Source organism: Rhinolophus sinicus, chromosome 14 (genome assembly GCF_057876585.1).
Source record: "Rhinolophus sinicus isolate RSI-liver-muscle chromosome 14, RSI-T2T, whole genome shotgun sequence".
Classification (NCBI taxonomy): Eukaryota; Metazoa; Chordata; class Mammalia; order Chiroptera; family Rhinolophidae; genus Rhinolophus; species Rhinolophus sinicus.
Window position 1 is genome coordinate 93,978,434 of NC_142514.1, and position 19,417 is coordinate 93,997,850.

A 19,417-nucleotide genomic window follows, 5' to 3' on the forward strand; every position below is an offset into this window, starting at 1 on the left:
ACATCTCAACATCAACAGTTTAATGAGAGCTTACTGTGTGCCAAATCCTATACTAGGTACTTAATATTCATTATCTCATGCAATCCCGATAAACACTCTTGAGGGAAATTTTATTATTCTTATTTATCAATGACCAGACTGAATCTCAGATAAAGCCACTGACCCAAGGTCATTGGATTAAACCCCAATTTTAACGTTAAGCCATTTACTCTGACTTCTGAATAGGAACACTGAAGGGAAACTCACATGACTTGGCTCTGGACAGCTAGAAGTAGTTCTAACAGCTCTGTGCTGAGTGCCTGGGTTTGGTGGCTATCACAGCCTCCTGTCCTGCACACTCAGAAATCTGTCCTTCCTAGAGACTGCTGGTGGGGTCCAGCCACATGACCAACCTTGCTGATAGGGGGCAAGTGGAAACGACTTGTGTCATGTGCAGGTTGATCATTTGTCTCTCTCTTCTTCTGCCATTGTGACTGAAAAAAAAAAAAGGTTGCTCCCAGTGCTGCAGCTACAAGGTGGCTGAGCTTCCATCATCCTTGGTCCCAAGGATTGTACAGAACAGAGCTCTCTGACAATCCATGTTGAACACACCCTGTGAGCAAGCACACAAACACGTATGTTAGAGAACAGGAATTTTAAGTTTGTTTATTATTGTAGATATTTTATTATCTGTAGATATTTTATTACTGTAGAATTTTAAGGTCTAATGTAGCTCATTCTGACTAATGTACTTGGTCAACTCCCCTTAATCCTGAGTCTCCATTTTATCCTCTGTAAAATGGTATTGTCATGAGCGGGATGTGACTCAAAGGAGCAGTCTCATACACGTTTGTGTCTTTCCACAACCTCAGACTTCATGAGAATAAAGCCATAGATCCAGTCCTACTGACTTGGTTTCCCCACGGGCATTAACCGAGGCTCCACCAGAGGATACTCTTCAATAGTCAAGGGAGAGCCATTTCACATACGCGGGTCACACAGGTTTGCAAGCAATAGGGTCAGGTGAGGCAAACAGAGTCTTATGCAAGAAGGAGAGAGAGTCCGGTGTTCAGCAAGATCCCTTCGGTGCTGGGGTGTGGAGGGTCGGGCATCAGTTTGGGCTGGAGAGACAGTCAGGAGGTGAGGCTTCAAGGGCTCCATCTGGGACAAGTGCAGGTGTAGCTGTCAGCTGGTCAGCTGAGGTCTGAGCAATAAGCAGTCAGAGAGCTCTGATCTTATGCTCAAGACTGGGTGTGGTGCCCCCATCTGCAGTCCGATAAAGCTGATCTGTTGTCCCATAAAGCCATCCAGGTGGACATACACCTCCCTGCGTCTGGAGTTATCTGGTTAGGGAGTTCACTGGGTACGCCTTTCATGCGATGTCCTGGCATGACTGTTGCTTTGTGACTGACACAGCTCTCAGACTTATTAGCATCCACTCTGTGTTCATAATTAATGCTCTGTACAAGTGATAATATCCATACTTGCAGCAGTGAACTTGAAGACTGAAGGCTGTGACCAGATAGCTGTGCAGGGATGGTAAAGAAGACAATGGTTCCTTCCAGGCCTAACATTCTTCAAAGAACATCCAGCTTAGCAATATAGCATGTTCTAAAAATAGAGTTTTCTTCATGGCCACACTATTATGTGTTTAAGGTTTTAAAGTCTTCATTTCACTATTCTCAGATTTGAACATAGCCAGAATTAATGACTCTAAGCATGCCTCGTCTCTTTGTAAATTTCTAAGCCTCCATCAGAGGTCATTTTTATTTTGTCTTGAGAAAGATTTTGCAGGTGAATCTTGCCTTTGTCTCCCTACCTACCAGCCCAACTTTGTAGTACACAACAAGGCAGATGTGGACCATTCCCCAACCTCCATTAGACTTGCTCTGACTAACGAAATGGAAGAGGCAGTGACACAGGTTGTTTCCAGGTAGAAGAGGGAAGACCTGGTACGAGTCCCTCCATGCTGTTTTTCCTTACAGCAGTGAACTTGAAGACTGTTCTAAGAAGGCTGTGACCTAAGATAGTGGAACTTTGTCAGCCTGAGGCTCTGACTAGCTAAGATGAGCAGAGCCCTTGCGCTGACCAGCTGCGCACACCTAGTGTGAGAGAGAAATCAATTTTGCTGTTTTGAGCCATGGATATTTGGGGGTTGCTTCCTATTGCAGCATAACTTAGTTTGACTGACTAATTCCGTTGGGAATGAGGCGAAGCTGTAGTGATAGACCTCTGCACTGGGAGTTAAGGGTCCTGGATTGCAGGTGTCAGTGGGGAAACCATGGGCTATTTCTCGGGGCTTTAGCTTCCTTATCCATAGATGAAGGAGATTAAACTAGATGTTCCCTCAATCATCTTATAATCATATTAGCCCTCTCTCTCTCTCTCTCTCTCTCTCTCTCTCTCTCTCTCTCTCTCTCTCACACACACACACATATTCACACACACACCTACCTATCCATCTGTCCTTATTCTAGAGATTAAAGCAAATGACTTAGTAAACCATGATATTTTTACTATAGTCTGAATGTTTGTGTCCCTCCAAAATTCATGTGATGGTATTAGGAAATGGAGCCTTTAGGAGGTAATTAGGTCATGAAGTTGGAGCTCTGATGAATGGGATTAGTATTTTTATAAACGAGACCCCACAGCACTTTCTAGCCCCTCCACCATGTGAGGACACAGCAAAAAGTCAACAATCTGCCAACCTGCTGGCACCCAGATCTTGGACTTCCAGCCTCCAGAACTGTGAGAAATACATTTCTGTTGCTTAAAAGTCACCCAGTCAATGGTATTTTGTTATAGCAGCTCAAAAGGACTAAGATGATTTTCACAAAATTCAACTCTTATATTCCACTTATCATTAGTTAGCTTAAAATGAGAAAGCAAACCTTGTTACAGATGTCTCCTGAGATGACATAATTTCTGAGATGAAGAAGAACCAAATATTTTTACTCTGTAAAAGCTTTTGTTTCTTTTCTGGGCCTCGATTCATTTTTGTTTTGCACACAGAGAGAGTTAAATAAGGAGCTTTTGAATTTGGATTAGACAGCTGGAAAAGCAAACATATTCTAATCAAAATAGTTTTGCTCTTCTTCTTACATCAATTTACTGAATCAAAAAGAAACTTCCTCTTAATGGCAACTCAATTCCTGACAGATGGAGAAAAAGGGATAGGAACCTGGTGAAAATATCACAACTGAATGACATGGCAAACTTGTGGTGAGAGGCTGCATCCAAAAGGGAGATGCACGCAAAAAAAATGAGAATAAAATTTACAGGATAAATTTACATTGTGAAAAGCAATGATCAGTGAAAACTCATGTTGTATAACTCTGTAAGGAATCTGGCAAGAAAAACATAATTCCTATCCTGAAGAAAGGATAAAGGGCCACAGGCTAATATTCTGGAGTGACAAGGAATTCCTAGATGGAAAGGAAATTTTGCTGTTGGTTATCAGGCAATAGATCATGTTTTGCTTGGAGTAACAGCTGGGAAGGTGGAAATTTATTGGAAAGTTGGCCAATAAACTACTGTACCGGAAGTATCAATAAACTCTCTCAGATGCTTACTTTCTTTCCTTTGGTTAAGATTTTACTCCTTTGCTTATAAAAGAAAACCTCAAATAACAGTGATTAAAATGTACAAGTCTAAGTGCTTATTTTGTTAGGTACAGCACATCCAGATATAGGCATTCCTGGGCTGATGTGGCAGCTTCACAATGTTCACAGGGACCCAAGCCTCTTCTGCTCCCGTATCCTCAGTGTGTAGCTCCCATTTTCAAGGTAACTTTATGATCCAAAATGGCTGATGGAGCTCCTGCCATCACATCTGCATTCCAGACAGCAGGATTAAAGAGTCATAAATGGACAAAATGGGCTCAATATTTGAGTTAGCTCTCTGCTAACCATCATTGCCTCCCTGGCAGAAGTAGTAACTTGGCAATACCTAACTATAAGGGAGGCTGGAAATGTAGTCTGTTAGTTGGGCATGTTGCCACTCCCAATAAAATCAGGATTCTGTGACTAAATAAGGGGGAAAATATTACGAGGCAACTAAGAGCTTTTACTGCATTATTTTTTCCATCTTTTGTCTATGAGATCGGTTGTATATTGGGATCAATTATATATTTAGAAATAACAAAGAATACTAAATTATCAGTTGAGAAAATGCTGTATTGGCCCTACATTCTGAAATTTCTCATATAACTTAAATAAGGAACAGCTCCTAAGTTTTTTGTTATAGGCCAATGTTTCGCAAAGTATGTTCTGACAATGAGTTTCATGGGCAGTTAATAGCTGTCAATAGTTGTCACTGATACAATTTGAAAAAAACAGTTCCAGCAACAAATGTATTGTAAACTCCTTTTCCCGGAGACTTTAATATGCTAATGTGCTTTGTGACTCTCCAGAAACAATGATTCTCTAAATCCTCTGGCTATTGAGCTCTTCCCCCACCCCACCCCACCCCACCACGCAGCATTCCCTGGAATTACTGAACACACTTTCTGAAATGCTCTAGCAGATTATGGTGCCCTGGGGATGATGTCTCAATGTCCATCTTCTAACAACAGGATTGGAAACGATAAAATTGTAACTTTCTGAGGGCTGGGACCAGGTCTGTTTCTTTTTATCCTACATATTGCTGAGAATATAGATTGTATGCTGCAGGCAATCTCAATATATTTGCTAATTTTGCTGCTCAATTAATTAGGTGATTATGATCATTTAAGTGGGGATCCAGAAATAGAGAATTTTTGTCCTACAATCAAAGACAGATTGCATTCTGATGTGTTTTAAAATGTAGGTTTTACTGTCAAGGAGCTGTAAGAGACTTTCATCTACCCGAGGTGAGACCTGTGAATGGACGCTGGACACCCAGGTTGCTGGGCCACACGCTCTGGGTCAAGGCCAAGAGTGGTGGGTCCTCAGATCAAGACATGCCCATTGAATGCTAGCATCACTCTACTCTCAGGAGTTCCATTCACGCACAGCTCTTTCCTGTAGTCCCTCACTGAGCGTGGGATTGAGCAAGGTCTTTTCCTTGTTTTTCGTTGTTCACGTTGTTGACCTTGGAGCAGGGTACTAGTGTTACAATTAGCTTTCAACATTTTTTTTTCCCCAGTGGAGCTTTTTTTTTTTTGGAGGGGGGTGCAGTGTTTGCCTTCCAGTATGTTTCTAGTGTATGTAGTAGTGATTTCCCTTAACCTCCTCCTATTACTTCTTAACACTAATCTTACCAAAGTAGTTTGTGCCCCTAAATAAGTTTCCTTAGAGGGTAAACTGTCTGGCAGTTGTTTTTAAATGTTAGATCACACGAAATGTATTCAGTTAGCAGTGAACTTTTCGGATTCTCTGTATTCATGGGTGCTAAATCAAACTTTGTATGTGAAAGAAATGTGCACGTCTGGACGTTTTACCGTGTCATCCTTTTTGGTAACTCAGTAGCTATTTGAGTGTCTTCTGTGGGTTGTCACTAGTATCAGCCTCTTTGAGCTTATTTGCACTCTTGAGCAATATAACAGAGATTTGATGTGAAAAAAATGTAGGTTTTATTATTATTCATGTATGGTGAAGCCAACAGATCAGGAGAAAATTGAAGATTGCCATTGAGAAAATAGTTTATTAGTCACAAATCTCAAGAGGAGGGGGGCATGCTGTGCTCTGCAGCTCCACAAGAGGAGGCAGGCAGAATGGGAGGAAAGCATGGGCCAGAGCCCTGATTGTGGTTTCAACAGGAAGGAAAGGGCAAGGCAGGGTAAACAGGTTTAGGATTGGCTACTTTGAATAATGTCAGTAGGCTCTGGGCATGCTGACCCTGATTGTCTAGGACCTGGCCTTGAGGTGTTTGGGCCCAGAGTATAACAACTCAGAGGAGGTGGTGGGGTGTGGATTGGTTGGCTTGCATACGAAAGGTGTGCTCACAGGTGAGTCCTTTGCCTTCTCTAAGAATTGGCTAACCCTGGGAGGGGCAGTGTTTCCCTGTCAGAGAGGCCCCAGGTGGCAAAGCATCAAGAATACAGAAAATAAGAAGATATAGTTAATATGTCATGTGATGCAGTAGGGACCCCTGCCACCTTTTTCCTCCTCCTTTCCCATTTCAGGCTTATTTCCTCTGCAGCTTTCAGTTGACAGACATGATCTATCTTGGGAGTTTGGCTCCCAGGTCTCCTCTTCCTGCCAGTAGTTGCAGAATATAAGAAGTAAAGTTATTAAACAAAAATTATCACCCCCTTCTATCATATATTTGAATATAGAACATTCAAACACAGGCCAAAATGTTGTTCGTTCAACCAGCCTCACCCTTCACAGAGCATAAGATGGAAAGTCCTGGGGAAAAGTAAGCGGAAAGGTGGAAAGCCCTTTGCCTGTTTCATCATTAAGGAAGGCTACCTGGCTGGTTTCTTCGAGTCCTGTGGGAAGGCTGAGAGGATCACCCTCTTTGTAAAGTGTGTGTGTGTGGGGGTGATGTGAACTCTCAGCTCTGGCATGTCCTTGGGCATGAGCTCAGGGCCCCTGAAGATCTGGAAACAATTCCTTCCTTGTTGCCGTCACCCACCTGTTTCTCAGTCCTGCTGGATCACTGTGGGACAGAATGTGACCTCTCCACTTCTTCCCTGCACTCTCCCCCAGACAGGGGTCACACACACATAATTGTAAGGGCCATATGGATAAAGCCAATTAGGAATCAGCTGGGTGAGGACAACAGGGCATAGAGGGATTTGTGCTTAAAGGAAGGGAACATCCCCCGCCTGTTTGATTCAGATTAAAACATTTTAAAACACTGTGTTCCTCAAGTCAAATACATCCCTGCTGTATTGGCCAAGGAGGCCTTGAGCTTGTGCCCTCCTAGTCGATGCATATTATTTTCTTAATCTTCCAAGGACGGAATTACTGATGAGGAAGCAGGTTCAGAGAGATGAAGGCAGAGTGATTTTTGGAGTTGGGCAGATCCCCCTTCTAATTCCCGCTCTTGTCAAGTACCAAACATGTGACCCAAGGTAAAGGTGAGTAACACAGCTTCCCGACTTCGGTTTTGTCTCCATAAAATGGCATGGAACCTCCTAATCCACAGGACTGACATAAGGAAAAGGACAAATATAGGTAATCATTTCTGCCTCTCAAGGTTATTATAACAATTATAAATAATACTTAAGCAAAGTACGTAGTTTGGTTCTTGGAACTTCGTATTTCAATACCATATTCTTAATACAGCAAAACATCTGGCTATTGAGAGAGTACACCACAGTGTGCTAAATTTAAAATTTTATACTTGGGAACATCTGGAGAGTTCGACATTGTATAGGCTGAAATTGAGAGATTAAGTGAATTCTTTGGGGTATTGTAGCAGTAAGGAGAGCTGTGAGCGACACGCGGCAGTGAGGATGGGAAGCAGCCTTTCTTCTCCGGTATGACAGCACGGACACATCCTTACTTCCATTTGCGGCAGCCTTGGCCAGGAGTGGAATGACCCACACTTGGGATTACTCCCGCATATTATTTTCTTAATCTTCCAAAGACAGCATTACTGATGAGGAAGCAGGTTCAGAGAGACGAAGTGCACACTGTGATGAGGAGGTGACTTTTATGAGGTGTCTGGTAGCTCTTCAAGTCTTGGAGTACAGATGGTTTCAGCACTGGGGGAATGAAAGAAACTAAAGCAGGTCTGCCTTCTCCACTGACCAATAAGAGCTCTTGCCTGGCCGTCTTTCTGGTTCAATGGACATCAGTTAGGAAGCTGAGAAACAGTAGGCTGCCTGGAACCCCCCTCAGTCTCACTTAAGGAAAAACATTCCGGGTTTATTTCCTGTTCTCAGTAGACGCCAGCCTACTGCTCTGGAAGAGGGGCCATAGATGGACCTTCCAGCTCTGCAATTCTGAGCCCGTGGCTCTAGCAAGGATCTTATTCAGAGGCTCTAAAATAATGAGGACAGAGATAAGAGTATCAGTGCAAAACATTCCCCAGGCCAGCCTAGTGGCCCACGTACATGTGCATATCATCCTTCCCATCTTCCTCCCCCAGTGTCTCTGACCTGATTCACTCACTTGAAAGTGCATTTGTGTAAAGCTCAGAGCCTACTGCAGCTCCGAGGCTGGAGCGTGGCTGAGCACAGCACTTCACCTAATAGTTCCTAACAGTACCAATTCCACAGGAATTAATCATTCCTATCAGAAAACTAAAGCTTCCAGTGATGCAGGAAGTTTAAACAGGAACCTTAAGCCCATTTCTTTTGGGGATGTTGAAGGCCCTGCGATGGACATGCCCGTAGAGGCTTCGGGAGACCATCTGGGCATTTTCTTTAAAGCATTACACCAACAAAGGGAACCTCAGCTTAAGAAATTAGTCACCAATGTCTACTCAGCTCCTGCTACAATCTTCTCTGGTGCCAGACACATCAGCATACATCTCACAGCAGTCTCTGCCCTCCGGGGACTGAGGCTATGAATGAGGCCAGATTAGCAGGTGGGAAGACCTGGCAGGTGGGGCAGCAGAGGTGAGGGCGGGATGCAATGTGGTTCTCCACCACTGCCCTTGCTTTTTCTGTGATCTTTGTCTATTCATTGTTTGCAAATCAAGGCAATGCGAAGGTCTTTTTTTTTGGTTTAAAAATGATTCTTTCTCTGTTATTGAATGGACACAAAGAAATCAGTTCTCCGAAGTCATGACCACTGAGCATAAAAAGGAGACAAGAAAAGAAAACTTGGCAGAGATCAACCTGTTATTTTGATCCATTAGGGCCATAAATTGATTTTGTCTGAATAAACAGTCTAGCAACTGCAGAGTACTCAAATAAAATCGATAATTACCAAATCTACTCTGTGTTTTTGCATATAATGGGAAATCCATTACTTCTGCTGTAAAATGGGTCCCAAAATACTTCTTTGCCTCATATTAAAAGCTCATGAGCTTCTTTAGAGGATGCTTGAACTCCCCCAGAACCATGCCCTAGTTTAAATGCAACCTATTATCACCACATGACTCCTAATAGTGTTCCCAAATAGTATTGCCATGGTCTGGACAACGTACTTTCTCCCAGGATTTCCCTTGTTTTGCCTCCCACTGATGTAGGTGATGTTGGATTTGCCAGCGGTTTCTGAGTGCGTGTCTTGTGAAGCCGAAGAATGGAAACACAGACCAGCGAGAGGCAAAAAGTTTTAAAAAGAGGATAGTTTATTAGAGGCAGGAGAAGAGGTTGCAGCTCCCGAGCGGGAGGGGGTCCCGAATGGGGGGTGCCCCATGACTGAGGCAAAAGCTCTTACTTTTATACCTTCCCTTGCCTACTTGGGGAAGGGGAGCTGTTTGAAGAAGGGAACTTATTTGAAGAAGGGAACTGGCGCCTTCTAATGAAATTCGTCTACCAGGTTTGTTCTGCTTGCCCATCCTAAAGGAATCAGCAAAGTAACCCACTCTTATCTATCAGATCTGCTCTGTTTGTCAGGCCAAAAGGAATTTTATGATTAACCTCAAGGCCTTGTTACATTATGTCCTGGAGCGAAGAAGTGATTTCAAAACATGGAGTTTTAGGATATGGCTGTCTTCGTTTATTTCACCAGGGACCTCCCTGTCTACCTAGGGACATGCTAACTATCCTGTATCACCACCTCTCCAAGTGATGCTGACCACCCAAGTGAGACAGGTTAGTTAGTATGATTGCTAGGTAGACAGCGGGGTCCCTGGTGAAATAAACAAAAAACAGCCATATCCTAAAACTTCAGGCCCTGGAATGTCTCCTTCACTCCGGGACCAAGACATGAGAATGCACTTTGAGGTTAATAGATAATCTCAAATCCCTTCTGGCCCAACAAAGGAGCAGATCTGATAGATAGGAATGGGTTATTTCGTTAATCCCTTCAGGATGGGCAAACAGGACAAACCTGATAGATGAATTCCATTAGGAGGCTCCAGCCCCCTTCCCCAAGCAGGAAAGGGAAGGTATAAAAGTAAGAGCTTTTGTCTGTCACTGGGCACCCCCATTCGGGACCCCCTCCTGCTCGGGAGCCTCTGACCCTTTGCTTTCAATAAACTATCCTCTTTTTAAAAACTCTTTGCCTCTCCTGGTCCGCGTTTCCATTCTTCGGCTTCACGAGACACGATCCTGGCCCACACTCAGAAACTGCCGGCAGATCCAACATCACGTACATCATTTGGGGACTCAGAGAAAAATATTCCTACATCACGATGGCCTTGAATCTCACCTTCGTGGCCCGGAAGAATGAGCTCAGAACAATTTTGAGGTCTCTGTTGCTTTTACAAATGGCACAGTTGGTACTGAGAGGAGAGCCAAATTATTTCAATTTTTTAAAAGCTAACCTTCACTCTCTTCAGACCACCAAAAAGTTATTCTTTAAAAGAGGGTTATTTATTTGGCAGTATCTGTCATATCTTGGTGTTTTTGTTTTTTGTTTTTTTTTAAAGTGGCGTGTAAGTGGCTTATATAGGCTGACTTCCCCTACCTGGAAGGTTTGGGCTGTCTCTAGGCCATAAGCTGGTTCTGGTACTTGATCTTAACACCACTGTTTCTGAAACAATCAACTTGTGATGTCTTTGGGGGACTAGGGTCATATGTAATATGTAATCAAAGCAGCTGCAGGAAATAAATCTACAAGCCCTCCCTTATGGCTTGCATGCTGGGTTTGTTGAGAGTAGAGAGTTGGTTTCTCTGAAAGCAAAGCATCTGAAAACTTGGAGTGCTCTTTTTCAAATTACTTATGATAATGCCATGCACAGCAAGGGAATGTCAAATGTTCTGTGCTTGCCTGTTTCACAGCTTTCAAAATAGCATTAGGGTATGTGTGCATATTACTGCCTATGTCTAGACAGTATTAGCACAGAAGCATTTTGGAAATGCGGGACAGCAAGTAGTGGGAGGCGTGCCCAGGAAGGTAGCAGTGTTGAGGATAAATCCCATGGGAACAACACACTTGTCCATAGTGACAGGCTTCTAGAAGAATGAGAGCGGAACTTGAGGAGACAATGAAAGCCAATAAAGTCTCTGTTCCTTGTTGATCTCAAACTTCCTAAGTAGTTTGCTCTTTATTTTTAAAGGAATCTTGATCAGATCACAGGGTGAGCAGTGAGAAGAATAAACAAAATGCTGGCTGTGTGGAGGAAATATCGGGGTCTAATAGTAATAAAGTTTTTAAAAAATAACGCAGTAGGATGATAGCACACTTTTTACCTATGTGGACATACTAACGGGCAGTTAAATTTCTAGAAATTTAACTAACCAGGATAAAATTTTAATAGAAAAGGATTAGCCACAATCTTTTGATCAAATATGGGATACCATATATTATTTGTTTTAAATGATAGTTTTTTAAAAATTAGGATATATTTATTGAAAAATATTTTCAGAAACAAAGAAGATCAGCCATAATTCACCATCCATGTACAACAACTATTAATGTTTTGGTATATTTCCTTCCATTTTTTTCTTTCTTTGTATATACCTGTATTACAAACTTGAGATTTTACTGTATATACTGTTATTTTTTTAACCTTCTTGTTTTCATTCAGTATCAAATCAAGAGCATTCCTCCCCCATGGTAATTATGCTATATTAATGTAAGTTAAGTCTGTGAACCATCAGATGTTATTTTTTACGAGACAACCCCTGTACCAGGAAACGGAACTTTGATTTCTACACATACATTCATTGTTCAAAGATTCTCAAGATATTCCAATGGGCTATTTTCAACTTTCCTAAAATAGCCTTGGTGAAGCAAGATATTGGCTAAGGAAAAGACTGTTGAGGAACAACTCTTACCCTGATTCCAGTGACTCTTTAGGTAAAGACCTCACAGTAGGACTGAGGCATCTTTAACCCTGAGACTCTAAGACCAGGAGAATGCATAGGACAACCAGTGGTTTTGTGTGGCTGGTTTAGGGAATGATGCAGGTGCAGTGTAGCCCAGTGGATTGCATGCTACTTTTGCCCTTTCTCTCCTTGTTCCAGGGCATGTGAGATCCTTTCTTCTTAATTGTGAGATGAAGGGCAGGACCAGCTAAGAAGTCAAGTGCTCAGTGCAGTGATAGGTAATCAATATTTACTGCCACTATCATTGCAATTATAAGGGTGTCTTACAGTCAAGTTGTCTTCCCATATAAGCATCCATTTTTGAATTTACGTTGAAATTAAGGTCTTCACTAATCTCACTTAAGAATAATGATTCAAAAGTCCTCATCAAAGTAACAGCAATGACAGCCCAGCAACCCACTGGACCAAAGGACTAATGGACCATAACTGAATAGCTTTTTTCCCAGGAAGGCAAGGTTTGTTCACTAATAGGAAATTGATTAATAAAATGAAACATATTAACAGCACACAAGAGAAAAATAATTTAGTCATTCCACAGGTTCTAAAAAGACATTTGTTAAAATGCGCCATTCATTTCTGAAAACTTCATATAATAAAGAGTTTCAAATAAATACAAGAGTAGAATAGTATAATGAACCCCCATGCTCCCACTACACAGCTTCACCTATGCCACTCTTTTACTTTTTTTTCCAAGCTTTATTTATAATTGACAAATAAAAATTGCATATGTACTTAAGATGTACCAACTATGGCCAATCTTGTTACACCTGTGCCCCATCCACTTCCCTCTCTCTTAGATTATTTTGAACCAAAGCCAGACATCATATTATGTCATCAGTTAATATTTTAGTACATACCTCTTAAAGATGAGGATTGAAATAATAACCCTAATGTCAAAATCACACCAAAAATTTCATAATACTTTTCTTACTGTCATCAAATGTCCAGTAAATGTGCAAATTTTTGCATTTTCTCATGAATGTCATAATTTTTTGATAACGTGTTTGTTTGAATTAGGATCCAAATAAGTGCCACACACTGGAATTGGTTGATGTCTTTTAAGTCTCTCTAGCCTAGAGGTGTCTCCCTCAACCTTTCTCTTTCCCCCACCTTGGAATATGTTTGTTGAAGAACCTGAGTTGTGTGCCCTGTAGATTTTCCCACAGTCTGGATTTTGCTGTTTGCTTCCCTCTGGTGTAGTATAGACTATTTCTCTGTCTCCTGTATTTCCGTAAGTTGGTAGTTGGATCTAGAAGGTAAATCAGATCCAGCTTTGACATTTTTTGGACAAGATTTCCTCATAGGTGATGTGTGTTTTTCCATTATGAGGTACATAATGCCTGGTTGTCTCTGAGATTTTAGCAGCCATTTTTCCTTAATGTATCTAGCTACTTAGATACTTCCTTAACATGATATAAAAACATATTCAGTCCCAAAGGCAGTGTCATGATTAAAAATGCAGAAACACTTGAGACATTTACATAAAAAAGCAGTAAAACAGGAATATACACTTTCACAAATATCATGTGATACTGTCCTAGAGATCAGTTAATAAATTATAGGGGAAAGAAATTAGACATATAAAAATTAAAAAAGGGGAAGTAAACTAATCATTATTTGCAACTTATGTGATAGTTATTCTTTTCAGGCAGATTTTTTTTGGGGGGGTTTCCAGGGAATTACAAGAAGTAAAACACTTCAGTAAAGTGACTGCATTCAAAATCTATATACTATAGTCAATATCTTTCATACAGACAAATGAAAACTAGTTAGTCTAAGATATAATGAACTACATATTCGATATACAACGGCGACAACTATACAAAGCCTACCTAGAAGTAAACTTAATCTTGGTTATAATAGAAGAAATGCAACTCAAAACTACAATGATTAGCAAAGATTAACCAAGTGATAAATATCATGTGTGTGGAGGCGGGCATATTCATACAGTGTTGACACAACTGTGAACTGACATGACATCTGTGCACAACAAGTGGGCAATTTCAACCCATACTAAAATGCCCATGCCCTTGGACTAAACAATCCCATTTTTAGGAATATATCCTACAGATGTAATTTTACAAGACTATGGGACATTACTTACAATAGCAGAAGATTAACTTAAGAAGAATAACTGAAATGCCCATCCATGGGGCACAGGTTAAATAAATTATGGTAAACCCACACATGGGAATAATATGCAGCCAAGAAAAGGAACAAGGCAACTTTAAATGTACTGTTATAGAATGAGCTCCAATACACAATGCTGAGTGAACAGAGCAAGTAATATTGTGAAAATATTAAGTGAAAAATAACAGCTATATACATGTCTATATTAGATATGTGTAAAATAACTGAAAATTTACGTAGTGCTTGCTAAATACACAGCAGGCTGTAACACAAATTGGGTAAAGCTAAAGGAAAGCACAGGGTCCAGATCATGATCTGACTCTTTCTGGGAGGAGTGGAGTAGTAAAAAGAACTCAAACCAAATAAAAATGAACAGCCACCATAGTACCCAGGTGGAAGGACTGGGCTAGGATCCTCGGGAAGCTTGTTTCAACCAGAGCCCAGTACTTTTACTACCAGGTTGTCACTCATTGCTGACCCTCAGAGAGCCCCCTGGTTTGGGTGTGATTGTCCTGCTAAGGCTGATGAAGCTGCACGTAGCATGATCAGGGCCAAGTCTCCCTGCTTAGGGGACTGATGATCTAAGAGTGCCTGGTTCTCAAGAAACTTATGCCAAAGGTTCTATTCCCGTGGGCTCTGCTTGGGCTCCTGTAGGATGCTGGGCAAGGTTGCTGTTCGGGTGGATGGTTGCAAAGGGTCTCTGTGTCCAGACTGCTGCCCAAGCCCTGCAGTACCTGCTAACTCAAGGAGAATCCGTGTTCAGTTCTGTCTTCCCAAAGCCCTTATTTGTTCAATACTTTCCTCAGGCGACATGTGCTGAGAATACGAGAATTAAGAGATGCTCTTGTTTTCCAAGACATGGCAATTTAGTGGGAGAGACAGATAAATACGCAGACAAATGTAATGTGGGTGACTTTTGCTGTGCTAGAGGGAAAAACTTGGCACTGTATAGGAACTACAAGAAGTTCAGCCATGAGATTGACCCAGGAACCACACATGATGGTTTATCTTTCTAGGACAGTGGGAGGGCATTTTGGGGCAGAGCTGTTGAACACCAGACTAAGAGTATTGATTTTGTGAATCAAGATAAGGCCCAGATCCTCCCAAGTAGAAAGCTTGTTAGATGCCCAACGTCGATGTCCCCTATTTCTCCCCTAGTCTCTCTTTCTCATCATCCAAAACTGTCCCTTAACTTCTTCACAAGAAAACAACATGTCCCCAATGGCCTGAGGATGAGCCTCCTATCAGGCACCCATGTCTTCACCAGCTCAACACAGAACTTCCCTGCAGAAGTCCTGGTGGCTCAGGTGGGACTTGGTTCTCAGCCTGAAGTTAGTGGACACCACAGGTCCAAAGGGACCGCTGACGTGGTGCGCGGGCCACGACGCAGGGGCTGGAGTCCAGGTTCGGTTACAGTCTCCAAGTGACCTGGGTTTGAAAAGCAGTGCTCCTGGCTGCTAATTTAGTTTAACCCCTAGAGGCCTCAGTTCTCAGTCCTAAGGCTCCCATTCCTAAAAGAGAAAACATTTTCAAATAAGTCATATAGATGGCTAATGCGTTCTTGAAAAGGTGCCCAACATTACTAAGAAATGCAAATCAAAGGTGTAATAGGTTATCACCTCACACCTATTAGGATGGCTATTATGTAAAACAAAAGAAAACAAAAGGTAGGTATTGGTGAGGATGTGGAGAAAAGGGATCGCTCTGCACTGTTGGTGGGATTGCAAATTGGTGCAGCCACTATGGAAATCAGTACGGAGGTTCCTCAAAACATTTATGGATGGACCTAGAGAACATTATGCTAAGTGAAGTAAGTGAGACAGAGAAAGACAAATACCATATAATCTCACTTATATGTGGAATCTAAAGAACTGAATAAATGAGTAAACTAATCACAAACAGTCTCAGGTATAGAGAAAAAACTGATGGTTGCTAGATGGGTGGGAAGTGGGGATGAGGGAGAAGGCGAGGGGATTAGAAAGCACAAATTGGTGGACACAGTGTTGCCACGAGGATATGAAAGACAGTTTGGGGAATATAATCAATAATGTAAAGATGTTGTAGGGTGTCAGATGGGCACCTGTCTTACTAGGGAGACCACTTCATGGACGGTGTAGATGCCTGACCACTGCACTGTACACCTGAAACTGAAGCTGAATAATATTAAATGTCAACTATAATTATATATATATATATATATATATATATATATATATATATATATATATATATATATGGTCACGGGATATGGAGTACAACATAGGGAATAGAGTCAATGGAATTGTAACAGCTATATACGATGTCAGTGGGGTAGTAGATTGGGGGGGGAGTTATCACTTTATGAGGGGTGTAAATGTCTAACTATTACATTGTTTTGTACACCTGAAACTAATAAAAAAACAGAATTGCTATAAGATCCAACAATCCCACTTTTGGATATTTATCCAAAGGAAATGAAAACAGGATCTTAAAAAGATATTTGCACTCCCAAGTAGGGATTACACAGAGTCATTTTATGGGCTGCCTCCCACAATAGCTAACATTTATTGAGGACTCAATATGGTAAGCAATGTGTATATATACTCATTTAATCCTGACAACGCTGGGAATCTGTAACTATTATTTTATTTATTTATTTATTTTTTAAATGGTTTCTTTCTTTTTTGGGTATTTATTTTTTGGGTATTTGCACGTATTTCCACTTATTGCAGCATTATTGAAGCATTATTCACAATAACTAAGGTATGGAAACAACCTGAGTGTCAATCACTGGATGACTGGATACAGAGGATGTGAGATATATACATATGTGTGTGTGTGTGTGTGTGTGCGCGCGCGCGCGTGTCTGAATACTACTCAGCCATGACAAAGAAGGACATCCCGCAATTTCCAACAATATGGGTGCACCTTGAAGGCATTATGCCGAGATAAATCAAACAGAGAAAGAAAAACACTGTATGACATCACATATATATGAAATCTAAAGAGCAGAATTGAGTAGAAACAGACTAGAATGGTGGTCCCCAGGTTCCAGGGGTGGGGGGGAAAGGGCAGATGTTGGTTAAAAAGTACAAACTTCAAGTTATAAGATGAACAAGTTCTGGAGATCTAATACACAACATTGTGAATATAGCTAACAATGCTGTACTAGATACTTGAAAGTTGCTGAGAATAGACTTTAAATGTTGTCACCACAAAAAAAGAAATGAAAATCATGCGATGTGATGGCGGTGTGAGCTAAAGCTATGGTGGTAATCATATTGCAATATATAAGTCTATCAAATCACCATATTGCACACCTTAAACTTACACAATGTTATATATTAATTATATTTCAATAAAGCTGGGAAAAAAAACAAAAACACTACAAGCCTGTCACACCTGCTGAAAAGAAACTGGAGAGTGCGTGCTGGAAATATAGAATTTGAGGACCAAAGAGCTGCATATAGTGAGCTTACATTTTGGGACATGTTGTTAGGAAAGGTAACCAAGCTGTTGGGACCCTGAGAGCCCATAGAAGGGAACCGGCCCCAGGGAGGCAGCAGGTGTCAGCACAGAAACCCCATCATCACCCAAGAGAGGGAGGGAAATGGCCTCCAACCTTCTCTGACCCTGGAAATTACTTCTTTGCCCTCCTCATCTCCTAGCTCAGTCTCCCATTTTATACTAGTAGGAATAGATCTAAGTGTGTAATGTGTACTGGAAAGTCAATTCACAAGCCATTCTGATGATCTCCATTTCATTTTTTCCCCTTTGGGCCTCATTTGCATCCTTCGCTTTGAAGCAGTCTAGAAGAGGTAGGATGAAGGTATAGCCATAGGCTATTTTTAAAATGCATGGAGTTTAAGGGAAAAAACTTCACTAGTCATGAAAGAAATGCAAATTAAAATAACCTTTTGAGTTTATGATTTTTTAACTACTAAGTCAGCAAAAACTAATTTAATTCCTGGCAAGGTTGCAGTAAAAATAAATAAATAAATAAATAAATAAATAAATAAATAAATAAAGCTTGCTTTAGGTGGCATTGTAAATTCTTAAAAGCTTTTCAGAAAGCAAGTTGTTTTACAAAGCAAGTTGTTTCAGAAAGCAAGTTTCATCGAGACCTGAAAATGATTATACCAATGGATATATTTATGTCACTTATGGAAATTCATCTCAAGGAAATAATTCAATAGAAGAAACAACTGGTCTCTACCATGCTGTACCTAAATGTCCAGCAACAGAGAATGGCAGACTAAATTCCAGTGCATTCTTCGGATGGAATAGTATCTGAGCATGAGGAATTATAATTGTGCAGACTGCATCATAATGCAGTGGCTTTAAATAATGTTAGGTGAAAACATTAGATGCTGGTTGAAACTTGGTAAAATACTCATTCACATGGTCAGGACTGGAAAATATATAAAGAAATGAAAATCATGAGATTGACAAAGTTGTCTTGTGGGTTATATGTATATGATGGTAAATTGTTTTACACAGAAAATGGAAGATTAAAAAAACATATTTTAGGAAATACAGCCCATGGTGTCTTTTGGAGAAGATAGAGGGACTGACCCATTCACCAAAGGGCTATCCCCAGCTTAAGATCACAGTGGTTTGAACTGAGATTAATTCTGGATGCTGGTATGCATGCTCCTTCAAGGGGGTGTCTTCTCAAATGGAGAGAATGTGCACTGTGGTCCTCTCCTCAACAAAATAACAAAATCCTCTAATCCGAATCATCACTAGACAGGAGACAACGGAGGAAACAGCATTTCTTCAAAGCTGAAGAAAACTTTTTGGAGGAGAAAACCAAAGATCCAGGAACTCCTTGATGTAATTGGTGGTTTGAACAATAGCTTTGCACCAGGAGATCAGCCTGGCCTTGCAGTTGTAAATATGGGGGCTGTTGACAGACAGTTTCCTACCCTGGGACTTGGGTTTGTAGTTCAAGACTCACGGGGGCCTGCTTGAGCTGCAGGGCTTGGCCTCCGAGCTGAGCACAGGCTTCTAGGAGAAACCTGGCTGGCTGAGCCTTACGGGAAAGGAAACACTTGGGTTTCACTTGAAGGAGGGTGTGTGGGGAGGGGGGCCAGGGCTGGGAAGGAAAGAATAGTCCCTTTCAATGCACACAGATGCAGTCTGGCTCAAAGTCAGCTTAGTTTTAAAAAAATAAAAAAACCCAAGTGGTTGAATAACATTTAAAAATCTGCACACATTCAAAGTTGTATTTTAAATACCGCACAAGGGCAGACAATAAACGTGATGGTTTTTCCATCCTGTGAGTGCGGAGAGCCTTCTACCTCCCAAGGCCTTAGCAGGCATGTACGATGAATGTGTGTGCATGTCCATTTGGGGTGTATGTAAACACCTACACACAAGTAGGGTACAAATGCACGTGTTGCCCCGGGCACACATATTTCCATCCTACGAGCCTACAGTTCACCTAAGTTTGGCATGAGCTGAAGGCTGTACTTGGAACAGCTGCTTAGACTGGTTCTGAGCAGGGTG